Source organism: Elephas maximus, chromosome 3 (assembly GCF_024166365.1).
Source record: "Elephas maximus indicus isolate mEleMax1 chromosome 3, mEleMax1 primary haplotype, whole genome shotgun sequence".
In the NCBI taxonomy this organism is placed as follows: domain Eukaryota; kingdom Metazoa; phylum Chordata; class Mammalia; order Proboscidea; family Elephantidae; genus Elephas; species Elephas maximus.
In genome coordinates, this window is record NC_064821.1 from 130,237,722 (window position 1) to 130,249,827 (window position 12,106).

The window sequence follows — 12,106 nt, forward strand, 5'->3', positions numbered from 1 at the left end:
GAGGTAAAACCTGTCCTTGGTTGGGTGTATGTTGTTGGGTGGATAAAATCAGAGAGGAATTATTTAATGTGACCTTTCCCACACAACAAGAGAACAATTGTCGTTACAATTCGGGTTTGTTTTTAAAGCATAGTCATTAAAAAACTGCTTATAACACATTTTTTTTCCCCGGAAAAATCTCTCCCTTTGTGCATTGGCTTTGGTCATTAATCCTCTAATTATGTTCCTGCATATATTTAATTTTTGATCTCGTGTACAAGGAACCATAAAATGAACATTTTATATAAAGACGGTTTTATATTGCTACATAACAGCTGTTATTGACTAAACAACTTTCCCGGGGCTGTCTTTTGTCTGTCAACAAGTTCTCCTTATCACCTCTGACATACTTTGTACTTTTCACATGGTTACCATTATTCTTTTTTTCAATGAAGAAATTAAATGTAATTCAGCAGACTGGCAACATTTGAAATTTTAAAATATATTTTGGCATTCCTAGTATACCTTAGAGTAAGCATGCTTTTGAGAATGTATCTAGGTGTGGATTTTTTTTTTTTTAATTCAGCATTCTATAAAGATTACTGTCAAAATACAGAGGCATAATTAATGTAAAATTATAAGTTAATGTCCAGGACACATCTACTTTCTAAATATTATAAATAATAAAATTTGCATCTACTGCATATTTATAAGATCTATTCTATATTATTTATGCACTTCTGTTGTGAGATTTAGGTGACTTAAATATAATGTCTAAAACTCAGTAAATCAGTTTTGAAAAAACACTGGATTTAGAAGTTTTAAAAATCGTAATTTTCCCAACAATTACCTTTAAGAAGAAATCAACATCTAAACAATTTTGACACTATTCAGTGAGAAAATTAGAGAGACACCTAATTTATCAGCTTCACCATGAGATAAGGTTTTCTACATGAGTAAATGTTCCTGACAATTGTAGCTTGTAATTTATGAAAAATCAGATAAGAATAAAGTATAGAAAAGTGCTTTATAAACTTGAAAGCACTTTATAGTGGGTATTATTGTTATCATTATGCTACAAACCCAATTTAGATAGTTTATTTCTAAAAGCTTGCCAAAGGATATATTTTCTTGCCTTCATATGCAGCGTGTATGGAATATAGTTTTATCTGTATTTTTAACTGACATTTCTAATTATCAGCATTAAGTGTGGGATTCCCAGGTTTTACTAAGGTAACTTCTGCAGTATCTTGCCCCTGATAATGGTTGTACATTGTCATGTTCTTTTAGTTCTTCTGTCTTTGGTGTTCTATCTTTTCTCTCTGTGAGACTGCCTGTCAAGTTGACCTTTTTCATCCCTTCTTTATTCTGCTCCCTTCCTTTCATTTTCAGTTTGCTACTTGTGTCGGTTGTGGTTTGGAAAAACAGATAAAGAAATTCACTTGCATGGAGCCTAAAGAGTAAATAGGTTTGGGTGAGGATCCAGTGAGTTTACGTCAAGTAAACTGGATGTGCTTTATTGTATGACTTCAAGAGTACGTTCATTCATTCAGAAGTATTTATTGAGTGTCTACTATGTTCAGGCACATAATTAGACAGACATGGCTCAGGTCTTCATGAAACCTACCACCTACCTGGAGAGACCAACATAAAACACATAATGACCCAAACATTTCATTAGCTTGGAAAGGTGCTCTGAAGGAGCAATGCAGGATGTTACAAGAGCATTTAACAGAAAACCTGTTGCTGTCGAGTTGATTTGAACTCATAGCAACCCTATAGGACAGAGTAGAACTGCCCCATAGGGTTTGCAAGGAATGGCTGCTGGACTTACTTGCCAGCCTTTTGGTTAGCAGCCAAACTGTTAACCAATGCACCACCAGGGCTCCATTTAACAGAAGGCACCTATTTTTTTTTTTTTTTTACCTACCTGAGTCTAGGAGGGGTTCCCATTTAAACTGAGACCTGAAGGAGGGATAGAAATAAAAGGGCCAGACACAAAAAAAAGAGTGTATAAAGAAAGTGTGTGTTGTTCAGAGGCTTTTTATTTCCATAATCCTCTAGCTAGATGAAATTGCTAATTTAAAAGACCTCATAAATAGGTGAGTAGTATAATACATAGTTTCTTTTAAGGAATTTTAAAAACTGCTTTGATGATTGGTTGGTGTTCAACTTCTTTTCACCCCCTTCTCCTTCTAGGCTGTGGATAATTCTTCTCTAATTTCTCAAGGTATTTGCTAATTAATTGTGCAATGTGACTCCTCTATAAGCAGGCCATTTATACTGACTTACCTTGAGGACAAATTTCCAATTCTAGGCTGTGCTCTGCTCTCAATCTGATTGCAGAACTCCCACTGATGGCAGTTGGAGCTGTGCTTGTGTATCTAGGAAAGTACACTGCCCTCTGTGTCACTGTCAGACTCCTCTGGCACCAAGCCTGGAAGCCTGAGTGTAGATGTGAGTCTCTAAGGAAACAGAGCTCTCGGCTGTGCCACACTAGCAGCAGTGTGAATGGAGGCAGAAAAAGTAGACGAAAAGGAAGGGCATGACATCTGGGCCAGCACCCTTAATCGCACCACCCAGGGGCAATAGAATGAGGGGTACAAGGAATTACAAGCTTTTTTTTTTTTTTTTTTTTGGCAAGAGTAGCCTTTATTTCATCAAATCACCAACGTTCTAGCCACAGATTGATTTTTAATAATAACCATACCCCTAACATGTACAAGGCTTGGGCAAGAGTACAAATGGAGGCCCCATCTTGGGGCCAGCCCCACCCTATTCCCCCGCATGTGTCTAACCTCTGTCTCTTTCTTGTCCCTCGCCCCAGACAGCCACACCCTCAGGAGGACTGACCCAGGGAAGAGGCCCAAGATGGCCCTGGAAGTGGGCTCCAGGCCATTTGGACAAGGAATTTCTGGAAATACTTGTTCTTAATCATTCCCTAAACTAGACTGCCTTAGATAATGGGGAAATTCGTAATGGTTTTAAATGGAAGATGCATGGGGTTTAAAGATGAGAGAACTATGCATCCTTTAAAGCTTGTTTTTAAATCAGTACTTTTCAAACTTATGTGAGTAAGAATTATCTGGGGATCTTGTTAAAAATGCAGATTCTGAGTCATTAGGTCTGGGGTGAAGATCAAGAGTCTACATTTCTAACAAGCTCCCAGGTGATGCAGGGCTGTGTGAATATTACTGGTTTCAATTGTATATGGTGTGTGTGCATACTGTTCCTTCGGGAGCACAACTTTCAATAGTGCATGAGTGTAAAAAAAAGATCACATGGCAGCATAAGTTAAAAAGACACAGCTTTTAGACACATTATTATTTAAGATTCTTGTCTCAGATGATGTCTCAGACAACAGCCTTTCATACCTATCCCTCCTCCATATTAATCCCTTGTCAATGATGTCCCCATGTCTTTTCTTTGAATTGGGCTCTCAAATGTTGCTTTAGCAGGCTTCTAAAACCCTACAGATTTCTAAGATACATATTAGAGCCAATGGAAGACTAAATGTCTCCTGGTGTAGAAAAGAGTTTTTGATTAGATTTAAACAGCTGTCATCTCTGAAATTTCCCTCTCTAAATCATTTGCTGCTTTCAACAAGCTCTTATATATTGCTTCCTTGGATGGATGCTGCTGCTGGTGCCCTTCTAACTACTCATGTTAACTGTGTCCTGTGGTATGGAACTGATACATATTTAAGCACATCTTCACTAACTAAAAAAGCACTTGGCTTGGAGAAATTTTACTCTGGTATTTTCACTGGGATAATGACTATTTTTCCCTGCATTGAACAAAATTCAACTATGTGAAAAAGGCCAACGATGCCGCAGGTTGCACTGCTAAAAGCAGTTTTGAAAGCTGCCATTGAAGTTACCATGTTTCATTTTACCAAGGTGAAATGCAATGTAAAGTATATGTGCTTTCAAAAAAAACTTAATCTCAAATATCGAGGTCTCTGGATTTGTGGAAAATGGCCATTAAAAAAGTGTTAGCATTGAACCAAGTTTACATAATGGAAAATTGACTAATTTAATGTTTTAAGGATAAATATATTTTTAGATTGTGTTATTGTACATTTAAAAAATAAAACATGAACTAGCCCACTGGGTATTGGACTAAACCTCCCCCTGAGAATTTATAGATTATTAACTGAAATGGCAGTTTTCTTGTTAGTCATGATCAAAGTGATTTGGGAACGTCTAAAAACATGTGAAAGTTGATTACACATTTTATTGCTGGCACCACATTGACTGGCCACCCATATGATGGAGCAACTGCGACTATATTCTAGTTTCAACTAGCCTCGGGAAAGAGTACACTGGGTTGAGACCTTTAGGAAGCATTTTCTTGCCTCATTTAATCAAGTGACTTTTATAGTTTTCCAGCTTGTAGCCTTATTTATTTCACATAAGAAAGAAAAATATCTTATTTCTGGCATTTAAAAAAATATCCACCATTTAAAATTTTCCTTTCAAGCCACAAATTCCTCCATTTTTGAAGACTCAACTGCTTTGGTTTTGAATGAGACCAAAGACGTGCTTAAACAGAGTAATTTTATTAGATCTTTAAATAATCAATATTTGTCTTTTCCTACCTCTCAAAATCCTATACATTTTTCAAGGTCCAATAAATCCATTTTCTTTCAAAAACCAGAAACTAAACCCACTGCTGTCAAGTCAATTCTGACTCATAGCAACACTATAGCATGTAGTAGAACTGCCTCATAAGGTTCCAAGGCTGTAATCGTTACGGAAGGAGACTTTCTTTCTCCCCTGGAGTGGCTGGTGAGTTCAAACCATTGATCTTTCGGTTGGCAGCCAAGCACTTTAACCACGGCACCAACAGGGCGCCTTCAGAAAGGCTGTATTTCTCTAGTCAGAATCACTCTGTCACTTTGATAGTAGAATTTATGCATATCTAATAATGTCTTGTATATAATCTTCAGAGTACTAATACAGTATAACCTGTCAGAGCTGGAATTCATTGAGACTGCCTTGTTTTTCCAGGTCTCGAAAGTTTTCTACCTGTGATGGGTGCAGTCTTACCACTTCCCTGTTGCTCTCTATTAGTGGAAAATATTTGTGTTTTATTTCTCTGACAGGTTTTTGCCTTACACAGGTTCCAGCTTTTGCAGGTTTTACTACATGTGCACTACTAAAAGGCAAATTCTTGGGGAATAGAAATCATGTCTTTTTTTATCCCCCCCAAAAAGCCTAACCCATGGCTTTCTAATAATAGAGGTGTCCTGTCTATATGTTTGAATTGAATCTTCATAATGGTAATGACAATGGATGAATGTATTTTGGGGCGATCCATTTTATTAAGATCACCAAATCATCATATCAACTTTTTAAGAAACGGCCCATGTAAATAATCTTTACAGACTATCAGAGCCCTAGTAATATTTCTAAATTTTACATTTGAATACAACTTAGGTAAAAGAAAATCACATCCTAAAATATATTTTATGTCTAGTTAAACATTCTTTAAACAGAATTTTTTTTTTAATTTAATGGCCTTTTTCTCATTTGTTAAATTTCCTGCAGTATTTATTTTCTTGCACTGAAATACAAACAAAATTATGTATACTTAACGTCCAGTTCATAGGACTTGTATTTCTAGTGTGTCAAGATACCTCCATTTGTATTCAAAACAGCATTTGTATTTTGTGAAATAGTATATTACCAAAACTTAACACATAATAAAAAACATGTCCATATCCTGGTTGATATCACAGGAAAGGAAACAAAACAGGCCAGCAGAGAATCAGAGCGAGCACAAAACAATGCTTATCCTCTGGCTTTAGTTTTAATTTTTTTGCAATAAAATATGTATGTTTATACATTTTCTATTGTGTCTTCTTTTTCTTTTAATAGGCGACTTTGGCAACTTTTCCATTTTCCCTATTTTTAGAAGATTGTTAACGAGCCCACAGGCAGCAGAGGAAATGTACTCTCTGGAGTATTAGCACTCAGGAATGACTTAATGATAATCTACCACTCTGATCTCGGGAACTGTTTTATAGTGACACTAACTAGCTTTCAGATGAGAGAATATAAATTAGTCATTTAGACTTAGGCACTGAAGTCAGAAAAACTTGGGTTCAAGGACCAGTTCTATCACTTAGTATTTGAATGACCTTGAGAAAGGTATTTAATAAAGACTCAATTCTCTAATCGGAAACAATGAAAATGATAATATGGTCTACTTCATAGAGTTGGTTGGAAGACTAACAATGTAAAGCATTTACCACTCTGGCTAACATAGAACCTATCCTGAAATTGAGGTTGCATGGTGTGGTTGAAGGATCTTGTTTCTCAGAGCCAGACACTGCCATTCATCAGCTAGTCAGGCACGTGAGCTTGTGAGCCAGTGTGTCTTTTCACCAATTGTTTCTGTTTTTGTTTACTCCCAGGCAAAAGGGGACATCAGATTGTAGCAATTAGGACAGAAAGTGAGAACCTTCAATGTTAGAGAAAGAAAATGAAAGCAAGGACCTAGGCACTGTATCTTCCAGAAGAAAAAAAGAGAAACAGGAGCAAAAGCCTGATGGATTAAATTCTGAATATAGTTTCTTAAAAGGAATTTTTGTGGTAAGGGACAATGGAAAGACACAAAGTTACAACAGAAACCCAAGGGCAGACCTCAAGGAAATCAAAGAAATTGACACTACAGGCACATGGTAGAATAAGGGGGATGTTTGAAAAGAGAAGACCATCTATTTACCATTTTGCTTGATCTGTGTATCAAAAGCATCCTCCACTATATACAGAAGATCCTTGTACAAAAATGTTTCATATGAAAAAGAAAAAAAGAAGTGCTGGAGGCCTTGTCAAGTTTTTTTTTTTCCCTTCCTATTCTTATTCACAGATTTCAGGCCAGGTGCAGGGAGCTCTTGTACACGAATGCCCTCCTAAATCACCACAAAGGCAAAAGAAGATATCAGGGAACACAGCACCAACCACACTGAAATGAAATGACTTAACTGAGTAGTAGAGACGATCAAGGAAAATTTAAGCAGCCTCAACATAAAAAAAGCACAAGTTTTTGTTTTTTGTTTATTTTTCTATCTCATAATCTGTTATGTAATAAAAGCTCCCTGCGCTAGTTAAACTTTTGCTCAGCTAACTTCAGAAATATTTTTTATAATACATTTTCTTAAGCATTTAAATCAGTAATACTGAAAAATTGAAAGTCAAATCTTCAGTGAGCTGAAAATCTTCAGCTATTTGAAATCCTGGATTATTCAACCCATGTATTAGGCCTCATCTCTAGCAGTCTCTTCCAGAGCAAAGATTTTTTTTTTCTCAGCAAAGAAACGCCAAACTTTTTTTTTTTTTAATTACAAACCAGTTAACAGAAGTTTAAGCCTAATCTCTGTTTTTTAACAGCAAAGAAATCTGTCCAGGCATTTAACTAGAACTCATAAACAGCTTTAGGAAAAAAAAAAATTAAAGTTTTAAATTTGTCACAATACTCATTAATCCAATTTATGATTACTTTGACTCAAAACTCATATCAGGATTTTAGCAGGGGGATTTCATTTATGCTACTTAAAGACTGTAGAAACTGTGTAGAGAACACACTGGATTTTTAAACAGAAGATCCAAGTTCAAATCCTGGCTCCACTGTGTTCTACTTGTGAGACTGGACAACTGTCTTAACTTTTCTGAGCTTCATATAAAATGAGGATGAAACTACCTATTATTTATTTCACATTGTTAGTGTGATATTTGAATAACTTAGCATAAGAAAATAACTCAGCACTGTTCCAGAAATATTTTAGGTGCAAAAAAATGTTACTACTGTTTCCCTGTAAGAGCACCACCGCACAGACAACTGTTCAAGGTAACCTCCCGCTCCCACATGTCCTACTAGTTATCATGTCCTGTCATTTCTACCTTCCAAAAACCTCAGAACTACATCTCCTTTTTTTTTTTTTTGTCTTCCCTGTTACTCACTAAATTAAGGCCCTCATTACCTCAGGCCTTGACTAAAATAATGGCCTTGTAATTCACCCTTGCCTCAGTCTCAACCACTGCCAACCCCTTCTTTACGTTAGTTCTCTTTCTAGAGAATAAATATAATCATATTATCCTTCTGCTTAAAAACTTTTAATGACTTCCTGATGCCCCTAAAGCAGAATTTAATCTCCCTAGAGTGATATACAAGGGCCTTCATCATTAGGTAGTTCAACATTATCTTCTACCATCTTATCATACATCCTGTGTAACACACTACACTATCCTTTTTCCTGAACTTCTATCTTTGCACTCACTGTTCTTTTTGCCTGTGATGTATTTCCCACCCTCGGACAGTGAACAACTATTCATCTTTAAGACACAGCTAAAATGTCACCTCCCATATGTAGCCTTCTTGGAGCACATAGGAAGAATTAACATTCCTGCAGGACTCACAATTATTTTCATTATACCACACCATATTTCTTTAATTACTTGTTTACATGTCTGTCTCTCAACTGAACTGTGAGCTCCGGTGCATAACACAGCTGAGAATGCGGTAGTGTTTAAAAAATTATACCAAATTAATGATTGAGAACCACCACCACCACAACAACAAAGAAAGATGTCACAATGGATCCACTCATGAAGTAAGATGTCCCAAATTTACAAGTGGCCTATTATTTTTATAGTATATTGTAGCATTTGTCTACACTAGCAAAAGAAACAGAGTTGAGACAATTATCTAGGGAAATCTAGAAAGAAAACACAGACACACACAAAACCCCAACAACTGCAACCCTTTTGAGTCAATTATATTGACATTACAAGCAAATGTATCTTTGGCCTGAATTATCAAGTTTAACAGTATCAATTTACTCTGCTTGTTTAGACACAGCATGAACACAGAATTTTTGATGACACAAATTTCAGAAAGTCTGTTCTTTCCCACTACAGGCGAGCAGAAAGGGGAGCAGGCAATATGTGCAAATAGCAAATGGACTTTCCTATATGGTCTCACCATTGACTCAGAAAGAATTCTCACTCAGCACACTCTGTACCTTGGTTTCCCTTTCTATAAAACAATACTGGCCTCTATTTTCAGGATGCTGTGGATTTAATGAGAAGGGTCAGTGGCAGTGCCATTTTTTTTTTTTTGTCAAGAAAATCAGAGAGAAAAGTTAAATATCTGGGTATGCACAGGTAGGAGTCAGGCTTCACGAATTACCTCACTTAGTGCCTAGCATAGTGCTGACAGTGAAAAAAACGTTCCTTGCTGGTGATGAAACACTAAATATAAGAACCTGTGTTTCTAGTTCTGCATTGCCATAAAGCTGCTATTATTCAGCATTTATTAGGTACCCACAGAGTATGAGGCATAAACATGACAAGTAGAAAACACACAGTCCCTACCCTCTCAATTACAAAAGACAGATGCACAGGAAAGTAGGTGGACCTTGAAATTGTTTCCAAATGGCTGTTTGTAGGAGGATTCAGATTAGATTAGGAATACTGGAGGTGGGAAGGGCAGGGTGGACAGGATGGAGTGTAAGGAAACAGGAGGTGTAAGAAGAGTTAGTGTTTTCATAAAAGCAATAAAGGAGGTCAGGCCAATTTCCAGGAGCAGAACAGTTGACAGGAAAGAGCCAATGATAATGAAGACCCCAAGGGAATAAAGAACGAGGAGTGTTTTTCTGTCTTCTCTATCTTTTTTGCTAATAGGAGCACTTCCTCCAGACTCCCTGGCTGAGAGTAGAGAAAACCATGACTCTTTTAAAGACACTCCCATACTAAATGAGTGGTTCTGCCATTTTATTAGCAGGGTGCCCTTGGATGAGTCATTTGCTCTCTTTTAGCCTCAAGCTCCTTATCTGTGAAATGGAACAATAATGCCTGCACATTAAATAAGATGAAGCATGTAAATGACTACTCAGCACCTCGCACATAGTTTAGGAAGCAAACCCAGAGCCACAGAAATCTTAATCTAGTGTTTCAATCTCTGATATCCCATGTCTCTTGCTTTTCTTGCAGTCTCCTTCTGTACAGCAAAAAGAATAGAATGTTTTCAAGAAAGAGGATCAAGCTTAAATAAGCAATAAAAAAAAAAAAAAGCAATAGTTGTTAGTAGATACGTAGACAGGAGTTATATTAATGCTAAGGTCCTGTTGCCAACTGAATGTGGGACCAGTGAGATTTTTACCTTGTTAGTATTTTTTTTTTTAACAGCTATTAGATAGAGATCCCTCCTCCGCAAAAAAAAAAAAAAAAAAAAAAATCACAGTGGAAGCCTTGTTAAATGGTTCTTGGGACTCTCAAGGGCATTTCTCTCAGTCTTTTCATCAGTGGAGCTGGTCTATATCATAAGTCTTATTTATAAGGAAGCTTTCAGGCAATTTCACACTGCTTTTTTCTGACGCAGCCCCCAAAAAACATGTAAACCCAAGGGATTAGTAGCGACTTAAAGGGAAAATAGTGTAAAGTTACACCATGAACCGAAGCAGTGCAGCTGCCTCGATGCACTGTTCCCTTGGGCTCCTACAGTGAATGAAACGCATCTAAGTGGTCCAGTCCACTCCCACACTGCCAGATCCGCAGCCCTTTGTTACAACCTGCGCCACAATTGTTCAATCTCAGGGGGCAGCTGTATCAGTAATGAGCTGCATTGTAGAAACACAGAGGAGTTCACTACCTAGGAATGAAAACTTAAATCTCCTTTAATATTTCTTTGTTGACAGTTGCAAGCAGGGCTGTAGTAAACAAAAAGTTTATTCTGGCAATGTGGGTTTCACAGGCGGTTCAGATACATTTATTGAGTAGGTCAGCAGCCTGAGATGGAAATGAAATAGGAATATCATCTGAGAGCTGTGTAGAAGTCTTAAAAAAGACTCAATAGTCCCCAAAGGCAACCATCTTGAGGCTGGCATACTTACATTGATGATCTCATCAGACCAATAATTAATAAGCATGAATTAGGCTAATGAAATCAGACAGGGTGAGGAAAGTCAGCATCCCACTTGTTTGCATTACTATTTTTTCCATTATTTCATCTCTAACAGAAACTGAATTTGCTGCTTAACAGCTAATCGTGCCTATTTGACTTCTAAACAATTTTTAAAAAGAAATCATAAAAGATCTTTTAAAAAAGCATATTTATAAAAAATATTAAGAATCTATACAATGATCTATGCAACATTGGGAACATAGATCAAACCAGAACAACCGAAGGCATTTCCTGCTCCTTTGATAAGATTAAAGAAATCACAAGTTATGGGAACGATGAAGTGGCACTTTTTTCAAGGCTGAGATTTTTTTAAAAGACAGAAGTTCTCCATCCCCAAATGGTAGCTTCTTGAATTTTTTGACACAAGCAGCGTAGTAAATAATTAAACTATATAATATGCCTTTCCCTATGAGGAAAGGCATTGTATGATCTAGAAAAGTAAAGGGGAACAAGAATGATCCCTTTGGCCTTCTACAGGCGCGATGAAGACCTCACCTGGAAATGGTACGAGGGGGATCCCCTTTCTCTGGTGAGCATTCACAAGCTGCCACTGTATCTTAAGTCGGCAAGAGAAAAAGTGGATGTTAGTCTCGTGTAATTTGGTTTCCACTTGCGGCTTTTCTTCCCAAGAAAACTTGAGAATCTGTACAAGGCGCAGGGCAAAGGAAGCCCGTGCTTCCCATTCTTCTTCCCAAGTAAGTGTCAGGTGGGTAAAGAGAGTCCTGTGGGAACTGGAACTTTTTGGGGCTGAGTCCCGTGACTTCGCATTTCCTCAAGTCTTCTGCTTGAAAACAAGTTCCACAAAAGGGAGAGAAAACACATTTGTAAGTAAGGGGTTAAAATTCAGCAGGATATGTGGGTAAAATTACAGTATACTTCCTATTTGATAATATTAGATCTATTTTGAGACGACTTATCAGTTTGTTATTGTGCTAATAATTGCCATTAAAAATAATAGTACATTTTGGGAATTAGGCAAAGAGCTAACAAGTTTGCTTTTACACAGAGTCGTCCAAAAGCAATCTGGGTAACTTGTTTCTGGAATGCAGCTGTGTAAGTTTTCATTAACATCTTGCAGGTGGAGCCTAATTTTAGTTCAGCCTTGGAAGGGGGAATTGTTTTCCTCACGATATACTCAGCACCACAATCGCCGCAAAGC

General features: G+C 37.1%; 1 long non-coding RNA gene across 1 annotated transcript in view; it reads right to left on the reverse strand.

Moving 5' to 3' along the window:
• The window catches only part of LOC126073214 (uncharacterized), a 46,582-nt gene extending 34,798 nt beyond the window's left edge, over positions 1-11,784 (reverse strand). The window contains exon 1 of the long non-coding RNA XR_007516679.1: positions 11,443-11,784. This is a non-coding gene — a long non-coding RNA (uncharacterized LOC126073214). The remainder of the gene's footprint in view (positions 1-11,442) is intronic.
• Between the last annotated feature and the right edge of the window lie 322 nt (positions 11,785-12,106).